This window comes from Glossina fuscipes, unplaced genomic scaffold, assembly GCF_014805625.2.
Source record: "Glossina fuscipes isolate IAEA_lab_2018 unplaced genomic scaffold, Yale_Gfus_2 61646, whole genome shotgun sequence".
NCBI lineage: Eukaryota > Metazoa > Arthropoda > Insecta > Diptera > Glossinidae > Glossina > Glossina fuscipes.
The window spans coordinates 883,907-899,972 of NW_024003855.1; the positions used below are offsets into that span (position 1 = coordinate 883,907).

At 34.9% G+C, this 16,066-nt stretch overlaps 1 protein-coding gene across 13 annotated transcripts in view; it reads right to left on the bottom strand.

The window, feature by feature from the left end:
* LOC119643796 (zwei Ig domain protein zig-8) overlaps positions 1-16,066 on the bottom strand; it is an 84,940-nt gene that overhangs the window by 2,633 nt on the left and 66,241 nt on the right. The gene's annotated exons all lie outside the window — the stretch shown is intronic.

The window sequence follows — 16,066 nt, forward strand, 5'->3', positions numbered from 1 at the left end:
CAAGCTTAAAGCTCTTGTTCAGTGCTATTCAATGTCTGGTCAAATGGTACAAGAATTACAAGAATTAAAAGTTTTGTTTGGCACTATTTAATGTCAGGTAAAGTAAGTTCAATGTCGAATAATGCAATAATATGCCATTCATGATATCAAAGCCTCGAGATTATTAGATCTGACTCTTCTTCCGTGCGGTCGCAATCAAGCGGAAGACTTCGAAGAGTTAAATACATTTGCCTGCTTTTGATTATTTCAATTAGAATGTCCAAACAAGACAGTCCATTTACTAATCACTATCGCTGAAAACCTGTATCGCTTATTCTGAAAAAACCCCCATAATAGAGTATTGTGTTAAAGTGGATTCTAAATAGTTGAGAATTTTTTAAACACAATTTTTTGTTAATTTTGATGACCAGAATAGGATTGTTAAAATCTATTAAGAACTAAAAAATATTAAAAGCAAGTTTGACTTCCTCTTGAAATATCGCAAATAACTTTTTGATAAGTAATGAAAGGTAAACGGGAAGGTCAAACTATTTTTACTGCCACTGAGCAGATAAAAATGATGACAGTATTCCTCGTTTTTCTTTCTAAAATCGTGTTTTTGCAATTTAGCTTCTTGCAATATATTAACCAAAATTTAAGAGAATTAGAACATCATATTTTAGAAATGTGGCTTTTGTGCATAATGTTAATGAATTACAATAGTTGCATAAAATAAATATACGCCTTGGAATTTACTGTCGCTTTTTTTTCTGGAATTTTTCATTTAATTGAAATGAATATTGAGCTGCCGGCTAAACAGTTCTTCAAAGATTAAGACCATTCGTGTTCTTTGTTAATTATTTATTCGAGTACTGCGTTTAAAACAAGAGAACGCCTTATTATTACTTTTTTAGGCACAGGAGACTAACGCAACGCAGCGATCAACAGTTGCAGGGACCGACATATAGGTGTAATTTCTAATAAAAACGTGAAGTAGATTTAGTTACACTAATTCTCTAATTTTTAAAACATTATAAAAATATGAAGCTTGTGGATTGGCCAAATATGCCTTTTTGACGGGCAAAATGTTATTTAAACCCAGTGTAGGCTTAAAAAGTGCTACAGCAACCGCCGAAATTGATGTTTTGTTGATGGCTTGCTAATGTTACCCAAGATAGCACCCGCGTCGACAATACTAAGCGCCGTAGGCGCACAAACGAGATGTTGGCACTAAAAAACACCAAAAAAATTTGATGTTCAGAGAGTAAAGCTGCAAGGGATAGCTTGCTTCCTAATAATATCAAAAGGCTATGCGCTATTTAATGTGAAAATTTGGACACAAGATTATTGCCTTCAAAATTAGCACGCCAGTTACTCACAGTAGAGTAGCTGTACCGTGTCACAAGTCGACGGTTACTATCCCAAAATTACACGAATTGAAATTCGAATGGCAGGCAAGTATTTTCCCAGCGTGCATCCCTGCCACTATTAACAATTTATAAATATCCCGGGGAAATGAATTTGCATCAAATGATAAGCTCATTCCCCATTTCTAGGATGATTACCACAGACGGCTGTGATCTCATATCGTCCATTTTGAAATTTGCCTATGTATCTAAACAATTTGTGCAATAAAAACTATGGTGTAAAGTTCAGAGGCTGTATACGGATTGACGGTCATTGAAGAGTCAACTAGTTCGGGAGTAATGATGATGTTTGCATTTTTATCCCACAGACATTCCGTACACGATTATACTAAAATATTTTATATAGTAAGCGTTTCAGTATTCTCGGCTAATAATAAACATCAACAGTACCATTGACGACCCCAACGAAGGTTGATTACTCTAACGAACAAATAAATAACCACATTTTCTGCTTGATCTTTAAACATTTTGTTACTTATTAGTGCGCTTATTAATTATCATAAAAATGCCAAAATCCGAGGAAATAAGTGACGTACGATTGCAGCAAAACAACATTTCACACATTTTACGTGTTTCTGTGAAGATTTCACCTTTATGAAAGACTAAATTCCGCCTTTGGTTCAGTCAATTGTTAATTTTTTACAGCTGGAATTCCCCTGGATACCACTATATCCACCACCACATATCATACCTTAGTTGCTTCAGTGATATCCTTGACATCATTGAAAATCCACTGTATCAAAATTTATTGGGAGCTTTAAAGAAGGCATTATTAATTGAATTTCAAAATTCCGGAGAAAAATGTTTGCAAAAATTGTTAGAAAACGTTCATCTTGGTAATTAAAAACCTCCGGTATTCTGGCGTGAAGTGGTGAAACCTTTATGGTTCCAGCACTTACCGTCTACGATTAAAGGGATTTTGCACGTCAGCCCATATAATTTAGACAAACGCGTGGTTATGATGCACATGATCATTATCACCTCCATTTCTCTTTAGTAAGCATAATGTTTTCAACATTCGATGGAAATTCTTTTTCATATCCAGGCCCAAATCTTAGCGTTATCAAAACATAGCGATTCCAATTCCAAAACCGCAATCGAATCGAATTCAAAACAGAAGCCGCAGTCAGAATATAATAGCATCATCTACAGCATCCGAATGATTGTGCTGGTACGATTTCAAGTTTGGTGCTAAGGCTAACAAATGTCGAGTACAATGCAAAAATGAAGCGAACAATAAGTAAATGCTTCGTCCAAGGCGGCAATTTTTCAAACGTTAAATTCCTCATAGATACAGGAGCTGATGTGTCGGTAGTTCCACCATCTATCTCACCTCAACTCTTATGGAGAGAGATGCATTTAAAACTTAATTTAAGACGACAGTTTATATGGAAATTTATAATTGCAGATGTTCGAGAACCAATCATCCGTTCTGACTTCCTAGAACATTTTGGATTAGTTTCCGCCGCCAAAAGAAAACGTTTTATCGAAAACACAACAAAGTTCAATACACCTTGCTTCATGTCAATCAACAACGTCATTTTCTGTGTCAAAAGTATCTCAAAATCCTGAAAATACTCCATTTCAGCCTTTATTATCGGAGTTAAGACACATTACGCAACCAGCATCATTTTACCCGAGATTAAGCACTCAATGGCTTATTACATCGAAACGAAGGGGCCTCTTGTTTATTCTAAATCGCTCAGACTGCCTCCTGAAAAATTTAAAACTGTACAAAGCAATCTAAATATATGATGCAATTGCTCTCTGCCAAAGATTTGACAAAGCTTCGCCAAGGCAACTTGTTGACTATGTTCGATAACACAGTACCTATACTAGATGCATCAATAGAAAATATAATGTACCAATTGATTTTTTGTCACGATCGGCATAGAAAAGGAAGATTGGCAAGAAATCAAGAATCTGATGAAACCTAGAAAACTTACATCAGTCCTTGTTTTGAAGAAAATCAAATTACCAAATTCAAATTCAGAACTCTTTTATGATTGCTCTCCATCTGTTATATGTCCAATCGTCACGCAAAATTTCGCAGAAAAATAACAATATGCATAACTTGCTACATTCTGGCTTAAAATTTTTAACTAAAATGATTACTGAATGGTTCGTGTGGCCATCAGTAGTAGACAGAATAGATTACATTTTGCATATATTGCCAGTTGGCATATCCAAAAGTTGGAAGACATGGCAAAACGCTAATCGGTAATGTAGATATCCCCGAAGAACCTTTTAAACACATAAGCTTCGGCATCATTTGTCTACTACCTTCTTCAAAAAACTAAAGACAATATCTTACATGCATTGACAGATCCACAAGATTGCCGGAAGCCATACCTTATGAAGATATTTTCCTGGCAACTGACGCGCGCGAGATCGTACGCTCTTGTTAGTTTTATTGCTTAAAAATTTTTTTTAATCGTTTTATACGCGTTTAAAGCTGGTTATTTGTAAAAATATAAAAGGATTAAAGGTGTAAAAGTGTAAGAATTACATTAATTACATTAAAATTTTGTGATATTCATTTTTGTTCTTGCGATTAGCACTTGTAGTAAATCTTTTTCGAGTCTTTTCTAGTTTTTTCTTTTGAGTTTTTTTATTTTTTATTTTCCTCCTTTGGTGTTAATAGCTTTTCTCTTGGCTTGTTTACCGTTGTTTCAGTAGTGTAGATTTGACGTGTAATATAAAAGAAAATTTTTCTGATTTTTATTCCCTCTTTTTTTCTTGCTCCGAGTTTGGTTTTGCTTTCTCCTGCCTTTTGCTCTCTTGTTACAGTGACAACGTAACGGAGAAATTTTATTAAATTTCTTAAATTTGTAGATAAACTTAGTGTGGTGGATTCTTTTGAATTTTTCTCCTTTTTGTCCTAATAATTCACTTCTTTCTTTTCGTTGACTTGGCATGGAGTGCTTATATACACCATGTCGCGCAAAAACAGACCCGGAATCGGATAGATTCGTTTCTTGTTGGCTCTGCGAGCGCTTTGGTCATGCAAAGTGTTCCGGTATTCTCGGCCGTGCTGCTGACGCAGTCGCTGACCCTTTTAAAGGCTTAAGATGGTCATGTCCTGACTGTAGGCAGCGGGGCATTGACTTTTATAAACTTTTCACGGAGACCCGTTATGGTTTCTCGGAATTGAGTAGAAATCTCGGCTCCTTGTGGGTGAAGTTTCAGCTAATTAAGTCTAGGCTTTATAAGTGTCGTTTTATTGAGTACTCCTCTTCTACCCAAGCCAGAAAAATAACTACTCGTAGCGTAGCGTGTGGGACGTCACCTCTGGATTCCTCTAAATCTGATTCGTTGGTACAAGTTACCGCTCCCTCTAACTCTGAAATGAGAATTAATGTTTGCGATATTGTTGAGTCGGTTGGTAAAAAATAATTACAAACAAGCCGGCAAGTCCTTCCGTTTTAAGCTACGCTGAAGTGGCAAGGTTATCTCCGCCCAGGGACGCCACTCATTCTAATCAAGTGCCATCGCCTAAAAATAATAAAGAGAAAAATAAATCATCCTCTCCCCCTGGCTGTTTGAATGTGAACGCTGATCACCAGACTGGGCAAGTCGCACAAGCTGCTGGTGCAAGGACAAGGTGCATGTTCCAACTAATGATATTTGCTTGACGGCAGCTCCTCCAGGAAAAGCAATACTTGTGTCAAGATTGGTACCTGAAACATCGGTGGATAACATAAAAAGTTATATGGCGGCGAAAGTCCCATCAGTCAACTTAAAGCGCGTTAGCATTTTCAAGATGGCTCCTTCTCAATCTAGGGTAATCTCCTAGTTTAAAATACTAGTTCCGATTGAAAACAGTGATATGTTGTTAAACAAACCAATGTGGCCAGTAGGATCCTTGATTAAGGAATTTATCCCTCGAGATCGTCCCCGTAATACTAAAACAATAGTCTTGTCGCCTTCAAAAAACTAAATGTTTCTTCAGGCCCATTATCTCTCATTTATCAAAATGTTAGGGGCCTAAATTCGCAAATTCGTTCTACTTTTCTCAATTCAGTGAGCACGGAGTTTTTCTGTTTGGTCTTCACTGAAACTTGGCTAAAACCCGATCTTCATTCGTCGGAACTTTTTCACAATTCTTTCCAAGTCTTTAGAAATGATCGAGGGAATCGCATTGGTGGTGGTCTATTAATTGCCATATCTATGTCAGTCCCGTCCAATTTAATAGAATTTCCCACTTCTCCTGACCTTGAATTTATCGCATCCGTGCGAAAATGCCTAATAAACAGCTATTTATAACCTGCTCCTATATTCCCCCAAATTTTGATATTTCTATTTACAAGAAACACGCTGCCCTCATTTGTGAAGTGGCCAAGCGGTCTAGACCCACCGATTTGGTCGTTGCATTGGGTGACTTCAACTTGCCTCAAGTCACTTGGTGTAACAGTATTTAATTCTGGCTGTTTGATTCCTACTTCAACGTCTGATAGGGCTGTTGTTCAATGAATTGTTTGATCATAATTTGGTGGACTGCTTGATCTCTGCTTTGCCAATTTTCCTGAGATTAGCGTAAATCGTTGTCCACCTTTTAGTTTACCTGAGGATTCTTATCATCCATCAATGTGCATTTCCTTTCATCATAAGAATGATGGTTCGTTGAACTGCCTTAATGTACCAAATCAAACTTTTTTAAATAAATGTTATGATTTTCATAAAATCAATATTGTATTGCTAAAACATCGTCTTTCACATATGAGGCTTGATTTCTCAACCGGAACTATTGAAAGCTTATTGTCATCGTGCTACAATACATTAAATCTAGCTATTGCTGCATCCGTTCCGATCAAGCCGTGCCGACCTCGAAGCAGGTGTCCCCCGTGGTTTAATAAGACAATTAAATATTACAAGAATAGAAAAAACTCGCTATTCAAAAAATATTTAAAAAGTGGCTCTGCGCTCGACAATGCCGCTTACTCGGTAGCGAGGCATAGGCATTATTACAGCAGATACCTTCAGTTCATTAAATCCTCTCTGTTTGATAATCCTAATTTCTTTTTTAAATTTGTTAACTCTAAAAGAAAAATTTCTACATATCCTTCTCATGTTTCTTTTAATGGCTCTGATTCCTCGGATGATTTTGCAATCTCAAATCTGTGTGCGGAGTATTTCTGACAAAATTTTTCGATTGCTAATTTCGATATATCAGCAAACTATCCATATCTTATAACTAACTCGGTTTCAATTCCCAACTTGGTTATTTCGTAAGATGAGGTTTTTAAAGGGCTGAGTTCTCTAAAACACAGTTGTGCGCCAGGACCTGATGGAATTCCATCCTGTGTACTTAAATCTTGTGCTGTCGAGTTATGTGGTGTATTCTCAAAGATTTTTAACCTGACCTTGAATTTAGGTGTTTTCCCTTCGTGTTGGAAGTGTAGTTTCCTTATTCCTACCCATAAGAGTGGAAGTAGACGATTTGTTGAGAACTACAGAGGCATAGCCAATTTGAGTGTCTTGCCCAAGTTGTTCGAGCGTATTGTGACTCAGCATGCGACCTTTGCACCAGCACGGCTTTAGGAAAGGGCGATCTACAGTCACCAACTTGTTAGAGTTTACTTGTCATGTTTTCAAGGCTTTTTCTAGTGGCTCTCACACAGATGTAATACACACTGATTTAAACAAAGCGTTTGATACGTTTAACCATAACGTACTTACTATCTTTAAACTCCAAGCCTCTGACTTCCCTTTCTATTTAGTGAAATGGATAAGCTCTTAACTGCACAATAGATCCTTCAGGGTTTTGTTTAACTTCATCACCTCGGATGAATTTCCCGTTATGTCTGGCGTACCTCAAGGAAGTCGTTTAGATCCCATTTTATTTAGTTTATACATTAACGATCTTCCATCGGTGGTTAATACCAGCCTGATCTTAATGTATGCTGATGATGTGAAACCTTTTTCTTCCTCCTCTGTTGAATCGCAATCACATCAGCTTCAAGGTGACTTGGATAATTTTGTTGCATGGTGCTCTGTGAATCTTCTGAAACTAAATCTGAGTAAATATAAGAAGCTTTCTTTCTCAAGAAGAAAGTCATTCATTACTCAGTATTTCATAGATTCGCATAAGTTGGAGGACGTCGATTCGATCATAGATTTAGGCGTTCATTTGATCATAGGTTACGTTTCAACTTGCATATTGAGCTCTCGATAAGCAAAGCTTGGTCCGCGCTTGGTTTTATAAAAAGTTGGTCCAAAGAGCTTTATGATCCCTACATTACGAAAAGGTTGTACATGTTAGACCCGTACTCGAGTATGCGTCTGTTGTGTGGTCTTCTTCATATATGTGCTATGTAGATTCAATTGAATCTGTTCAAAAGCAATTCTTGCTGTTTTCCCTTAGAAATTTGAGTTGGGATCCGATTGCATCTCTTCTAACCTATGAAAATAGGTTGCTTCTGCTGTCCTTACTGTGTCTTGAGAAACGTAGGTTTGGTCTTGGCGTTTCCTTTCTAATTGAAGTAATAAATGGTGCTATTGACTCGCCTTCATTACTTGGTGAAATAAGCTTTAATGTCCCCAATCGCTTCTCTAGGCACTTTATCTTGGTTAAGCTTAGTCAGTGTAAATATAATTATAAGCTGTTGAATCCGCTCCGGTTACGCCAGACAGTTTGAATCCGCTCTATTCCGAGAATTCGCCGAAGTGCTTGGCTCCAAAGTCGTCGATACAACATCATATCAAATTCAAAGTGACGGACAAATTGAAAGATGGTATCGAACTTTGAAAAAGTCTGTTAAATGTTGCACTGGTAAAAAATTGACAGATATTTTATCGCAAGCACTATGGGGCTTCGCAGTTCAGTAAACGCTGATACTAATTACGTGTCGGCTGAATTCGTCTATGGTGCAACCCAACTTTTCCGTGGTCAATTTGTAGCTGAAAAAATTTACTCGGCAAATGACAGGTGGGTAGAAATTCTTGCGACAATATACAAAATATGAAAGTTTGCAAAGTAAGTCAACACAGAAATACACCTTGGAATATTCCTGGACATATGACAACATGTTCCTATGTGTTTTAAGGAACGATTTCGCATTAAAGCCTTTATAACTACCTCATACTGAGCATCACAAAGTTATTAAACGGTTCGATAAAACGCTTGTTATTAAAGTAAACAACACAGAAAAAACCATATCAGCTGATAGATTCAGTCGTGAAACTATATGAAGAGCGTGAAATTATAAATCTTCGTGGAGGTAGAGTTATATATTTCTAGTCAAATTGAAACTAAAGGAGGATATTATAGGGAGGAATTAGTAATAGTTCTGAGTTTAAGTTTGGTAGCAACTTGCTAAAAAATATTTAGAGAATGCTAGAGGTCGGTAAGCTTGTTGGTAGAAATGAAATAAAAAGTAATTAATAAATTTCATCGGGTGAAAACTTGGGATTTACTTTAAATAAACAATTCGCAGCCGGTTGCGGGATATTTTACATAATAATAACAATACAATATCACAGTATAAAACATATATATAGATGTATGTATGTATACATATAAATTCTAAAATATTTACAATTAAATATGGTAGCACCGATTATATGAATTTATTAGTTGTATCTTAAATTATTTATGAAGTCTTCTTATCGAATTTACAGAAAAACAAACTATACATGTCGAATATTTTGAAGATTAAAAGATTACATTACGATATCGAAAAGTCATGCCTGCCAACAATGAGAGCTGCATTCGCCATTTATTTTATACACTCCTTCTATGAAACTTTTCTCCTCGGTTTTCACAATAACTCTTTTTCATTGACCTAAACTGTTAAAACAACGTTTTAATGCGGAAGCCACTGTGTCCTATACGCATTTACATACATACTATATATTGCTGCAATGGTTAATTCATCTTTTTTCACCAATATTCTGTCTGTTATTATTTGCTATAGTTACTAGTACAAATCCCTTTCTAGAGTTTTTTACTTTAGAGACATTTGGTGAAATGTCGCTTTAAATTACAAGTTTTCCGTCTCTTTTCTATATCCTTTTACGTGAAAAATTTTTCCCAGTTTCATAAAATTGTTTCTCTTGTGTGTTTACTCCCAATACACCAAATGGAAACATTGAGTTTTCATCTTGTTTAAAATCAAAAAGCGACTTGTTACAAAAACAAAATTTCGCGTGCACTACGAAGTACCAAAGTTTTATATCAATTTTTTTATGTTTATTTTTTTTTCATTACACAATCTTTTGCTTTTATTTACAAAACACCCGCTCTAGTGAAAAAAAGTATTTATTTTTATTACTTCGACCCATTGCACAACAAATCTCTCCAATGGACGTTAATTTTAGCGCACGAAAGTATAGTCCGATATAGTCCGACAATACAATGACAATACAAGCAAATCCCACACTGAATGCATCGCCTCAAATTTTTTTCCCCGGTACACCAATATCTCAAGAATGCTAAATTTTCTTTGCGACCAACATTAATAGTCGTTGAAACTAACAATCTCCGATAGAGTTGCAATTGTAAGAAATGTTACAGGGACGTAGATCAATAAGTTGAAGCCTAAGTTATTGAGGCCGCAAATCCAGGTTATGTCATGATTACGCACTGCTCTCAATGAAGTAAAGGCAACATTCAGAGTTATCAGATAATTGACATATATTCCAACACAGCTTATATAAATAATTTTTGGTAACGTAAAAATTATGATTCTGCACTCATTGCGATTCAACGAGATTCCTAATTAAGTAACTATATCAACCCCTAAAAAATTTGAAATAGTCCCCAAAGTGGATATTTTGAACAAAGTCGTAGTCATATTTAAATTCACATGAGAGCATTTGGTAGCGATGTTCAAAGTTTTATGGACTTTCTGTGCCGCCGGTTTGCATAGCATTATATAAATTTAGAGAAATGAGCTTACGTTCACAAGGTAATATCAGTTCCTAATAAACCAGTATTGGACAGGGGAGCTCATAATTCTTTCGGTCCCAGCGATTTTGAGCAATAATATTTTTAATGGATTTAATCGGTCTTGCATCGGACAGGTCTATAGTTTCCAACAAGGTGCTTTCCAGATATTTATAAAAGGTGGTAAAGAAAAGGAAAAATGATTATTACCATTTTAGAAAAGAAATGAAAAATAGATCTTTATAACGATAACACGAAGCAGTGTAAATTTGCACCATGATTGCAATATTGGAGAAATTGCTCTACTTACAAACTTTGTGAATACTATTTGGAGCTGTTGTAACCGCACTATATAGTCAGACAATTTGCCTCACATAGAGTGCTAGGAATCTATAATGTGGCTTGATACAAAATATGTAAATGTGTATGCTTAACTCGTCACAAGCAGCTCTGATTGCTGCCCTAGTAACCGTAGGTTCGATGCCAGCCTGAGTCGACAAAGACACAATACCTCACCTGCACTGACAAATTATCCAGCCCAACCTATATAACCAGTATACTGATTACTGTGCGGCTTAATTTTGTAGGATTACACTTTTTTTCATAAGTTTAAGACAAAAGTACTGCTCAATGAAACCGATCCCTCGGGGTAATCGAGGCTGGAATGCTAACCATAATACGCTTAGGCACCCATCAATCGCAAACTCTTATGTTTAAAGTTGCACTGCTTTATAACTATAAACATCGAATTTAAAACTTACTACTTCGCTGCATTGTAAATTATATGTGTGTAATCAATTACTTCATAAGCTACTTCAGTTATAATTTAACGAAAAACGCAGCAACAATTAAGACCGATTAATATATGAAAAGATAAGCCAGTCATAAGTCTACGTATGTATCCTGGGTTTGAATGAGAAAAAGATGAAGAAAAATTGTATAAAATTAATTATAAAATATAGTAAAACTAAATAATAAACGTTTGTAACACTACAAAAAAAAAGCCACTGAATAATGAGTTACATTGCTTCAAGCAAAGTAACAAGTGGAGTCTTCATTCATGCAATTAAGCGAAAATGGTTTGATATCAAATAAAGAACAATATATCAGTAAGCTTTCGGTCATTTGCATAGGTTCATTTTAGTAATCGTCAGTGGTGTTTATAAGTTGATTATCAATAATAATAATTATCCTTTGTCAAATGTTCATAATATGAAGGGGAGACTAAAATGATTGAAAAGGCTCTGGTCTCTGCCATCTGCAATGAAATAAACATTATGATCGCATGAAACTACTTATACAAAATTTATTGTGATTTGAAGTGTATTACAAATTAAAGCTAAATCTTGTGTTACATTCTAAAAAATTTCTCATTGAAAATGGGTTTATAAAAATAGCTTCATATTTTCGAATGAATTTTTTGTTTTCAAAATTTAAAATGTAATCATTTAAAATTATATCCCCTTTGTGAGTAAAACAATTTCATTTGCAATTTATTTTGTTTTCCATTTCCTGCTATTTTCTCTTATAACTTCAAACCTGAAAATCAATCTTAACGCACAAAACGTAAGCAATTTAGCTTTCGTCTCTTGTGACAGATTTGAGAGAGTGTTTTTCGCAGTTATTATACAACATAAAGCAAAAAACTCACAACGCGAAACTTAAATTTAGCTGTCACTATACATAATTAGTAGCCTAATATATTAGCGTAAGTATGAATAGATGGACTCAAGCAAGTGAAAAAATCAAAGTTAGTTTACATGAACTTAATAAACGAAAGCATAAGCATATAAAGCTTATTGGTTAATTCTTAGTTGATTTGCACAGTGTTTCTGTTGCTATTATGAAGTTAAAATCTCTTAGTATTTTTTTTTTAACTCATTGTATAACCCTTTTTATGATCATTACATGCTGTAATTGTAGTTTTTAATAATGTAATATCATCGATATAAACTATTTTTTGCACCGGAATCTTGAAACGTGCCAATTGAGGTATTAATACGGTATATATGCTTTTACGCGTATTCAATATATTTAGTGCAGTTTTCTGGATTTCCAATAAAGTACTAAGGCTTACTTATTTATTTTACATGACTGGTTTCAGGTCTACGGGCCACAATTTCTTTGCTTTAAGATATTGTAACATAATACAACAAATTATTTTTACAATGCATAACTATCTGAATACAATAGCTGTATCAATAAATTCTGCATATTGAAATTGGTTAGTTTATGGAGCGTATCTGACGAGTTCATGTCTTTCGAAATTTTAGGTATCCATAGTTTAGATATTGTTTTTCCCAGTTTCAACTGTTTAGAAGCTCTCGTTAATACGTTTCTAGTCAAAAAAGTTATAGTCTTAAGGACAGTGAACTTCCGCGTACATCCTGCCGAAAAGCAACACAGGAAGCGAATTTTAATTCGGCCATGGAACTTTTGCTGCTTGCGGATTATTTTTCAGACCAACTTGCTTCTGACTACCACTGGTTGACATTGATACAATCCTGTTTAGCGCATCAAGGGCTCACCAAATTTTAGGATGAGCAGAAGTGTGTTGATAAATACTTTACCTCTAAATCACGAAGTTTCTATCGCGGGGCCATGCCTAAGCTACCACACAAGAATTAAAAGACGATAGATAATAATGGTGAATATTTTCATTGCACGTTTTAACAAGTATTCTTTCATTGAATTTAACCAAAACATACGCAGCACATATTGAGACACCTAAACTTTAAATGTAGATTTTATTGCGGATAGGAATTAGTGATTACGGAGTTTATGGAGCAAGATGACGACATTAGTAGACAACTGGCTGCCTTGTATACTCATTTATGTTATAACTTCTTTTTGCACATGAAATGTATCTATGTAACTAGGTAATATTCCTATGGCTTTATAGTTAATTAATAAAGGAATAAATGAAAATCGGAAGGTATGAAAACATAACTCCTTTTAGTATAGAAAAATAGAGAACTTTCGCTACAATTATTGAAACGGCTGACGGAAGTAAAATTTGGAAATATTCAATGTGAATGGGTATAAACGATAAAAAAAGTTAAAATTATTATGCTAAAATAGTATGTCCCATAGAACATAGAAATGTTTGTCCTTCGTAAAAATTGAATGCAATGTGATGTCACATCGAGACATCTTTTCCCGTCCTTACTATGTATATCAAATTTTACAAGAAGCCGGTTTCTAATTTGTTCATATTTTTACTGTTGTTGCCGAAAACGCCGCGTATTTTATTAGCATAAAACTAATTTGATGCAATATATAACCTCCTAAACAATATAATTTTGTGCGCAGTACGCTGCGATGTCTTGTAAAAGTATCGTCCAAAAATATTGTTAATACAGTTAAATTTTTTTTGTAGCAACAGCTAATTTCATCATCTACTAACACCCCTATTCTTATGAGATGTAGAAATTGAATGTGAGCGTTTTTTGATGACATTTAGCTTTATAGAATATATGTTTGCTATCAAGGCTAATAATGAAAATATTCCCTACGATAGTCAATGGTCTTTTATTTTTATCGGGCAGATGATGAACGTCGCGGTAGAAGCTTGCTGGTTGCGACGTACAACAATTATCGGTTTATTTTCGGACATCTTTAAGTTTACAGAACCTCTAATCTACTAAATATGACTGCGCTAATCTGAACAAATATTAGTCACGAGGAAGCATAAATCGCATTGGGATTCAGCCTAAGTTAAAAGAAAGTTAAAGATCATTCTCTGGGTTGCTTTTGTTAAAGACGGGCGGACATATGCGGGTCTTCATGCTTTTTGAAACCAAATTTTTTTCCCAGGGTTTCCCTGTAACTATTTTCGAACTTCTTAATATCTTTCCGAATTTTCACTACACTATTTAATCATTTTTGTAGTTTCAGCTGTATTTTTTTCGAGCTTAATACAGTCAAAAACAAGAAAAACAGTTCCCCAAACGACATACAAATATTTACGTTTTGATACACAGTCAACGGTAGCTTCTAAACAACTGAAACTTATCGCGTACAAGCATCAATATCCAGGCTATGTATATGCGAAACTTCAAAAAAAACGAATGCTACTTGTGCGGTTTATGAAGCAACCAATTTCATTTTGCAGAAGCTATTTCTACGGTTAATATATGTGAATTATATCGATTTTGCTTCTTCGATATATTTCCGTGCAATAGTAAAGAGTTAAGTATACTTTTTCGGGGTTCCCACAAAACATGATATATTTTGCGTAAGTAAGCGTTAAAACGATATTATAGTTGCACCTATTTCTAATAATTGGTGATCCCGAGTTTAAAAGCAAATTAATGAAGATTAAACACTATTTAATTTAGGAAAATTTTTATTTCCGGGAACCACAACATTTAGGCACGAATTTATTTCAACCTAATTATAACAACCCAAAATGGGAAAACAAAACAATGCCGCTGAAGAGATCTTCTGAACACAACAATCCCCAAAACAATTCAAATTCGAAAAGATCTAGAAAAGCGAGTAATGATTGTACGCAACATAATACATTTCGAAGAGTTGAAATTTTTCCATAGCCGGTTAAAGCAATCAGCCACATTCATTTATCGTAATTTTTAATAAACGATTCTATGTTACACGTTCATAACATTTTTTTGACATATGAAGTTATATATAGTTATATAGTAATAAAATTATTAGAACCTGAAACATGACATTACAGTGCAGATGCACCTAAGAAACCGGTAATTGGTTATTACGAAAAATTAAAAGAAGAGCTTATTTTAAGATTTCTCGAATCGGAAAAAAAACAACCAGTGAAGCGTTGGAATAGTCAAATAAAAAACCAAGTCTAATCCTCAAAGATATGAACGAAACTTGGCAGGTGCTGTACTGTAAACATATGGAGATGTACCGTTTCAGCTTCTAAAAAGAAGGACTTATTCTAGATAAATCATCTCCTGATTCTCATATTACAGGGTAGGGACTTGACTCTAGCACTAAAAACTTCTCTTAACAAAGTTACTCAAAACCGGATTGAATTATTATCAAGCGTAGTCCTTGAGGTTTATTAATTAATTATTGAGTCATAGTCGTACTAGAATTAATAGTAGAATCAACAGTAACCAAAAGATTTGTCATCGTCAGATGTTATTTGAAAACGTTTTATGGAAATACTTTGAAACTCTACCATGTGCAAGCGGAAATATTCTGCACAACTGCAATGCATTTTTCAAGAAAGTATACTTTTCCAGTTTTTAATCTAATTTTGCACTCGGTATATTCAACTTTTGGAGATTTTTGAAGATTACCTTTATCGCGATGTAGAAGATCGGCATTTTACATTGCTCCTTCTATCTATTTGGTTCTTTTCTATCTGACTGTTTTTGTGATGCCTAATTTGGTTATATTTGAGTATTACTCTAGCTATACCAATCACCTCTTTCTGCTGATGCAAGAGAGCACTGAAAAAGGCGCAGTCATCTACCTCCTGCAACCAATGTAGTAAATACCAAATTCTTTTATAGCTGCTCGAAATGCACAAAGGAATCGCATGAAACTATTTTAACTTAGCAACTTCAACCAGGTTATCGCGAGTTCTGCGACACGCAAAAATTAAAAACGTAGAAAGCAAACTTGAGACACAACTTAACTCATGTATCAATGATATGGAAACTGCCATGAAAATAACGGAGGGTGACTTAGTGGAGAGGAACCATTTGTTGGAATTAATGGAAAGAATGCGTTTTGGAAACAGTATCTTCCCACGCGTGGAGTAGTTCTTATCGCATATCGT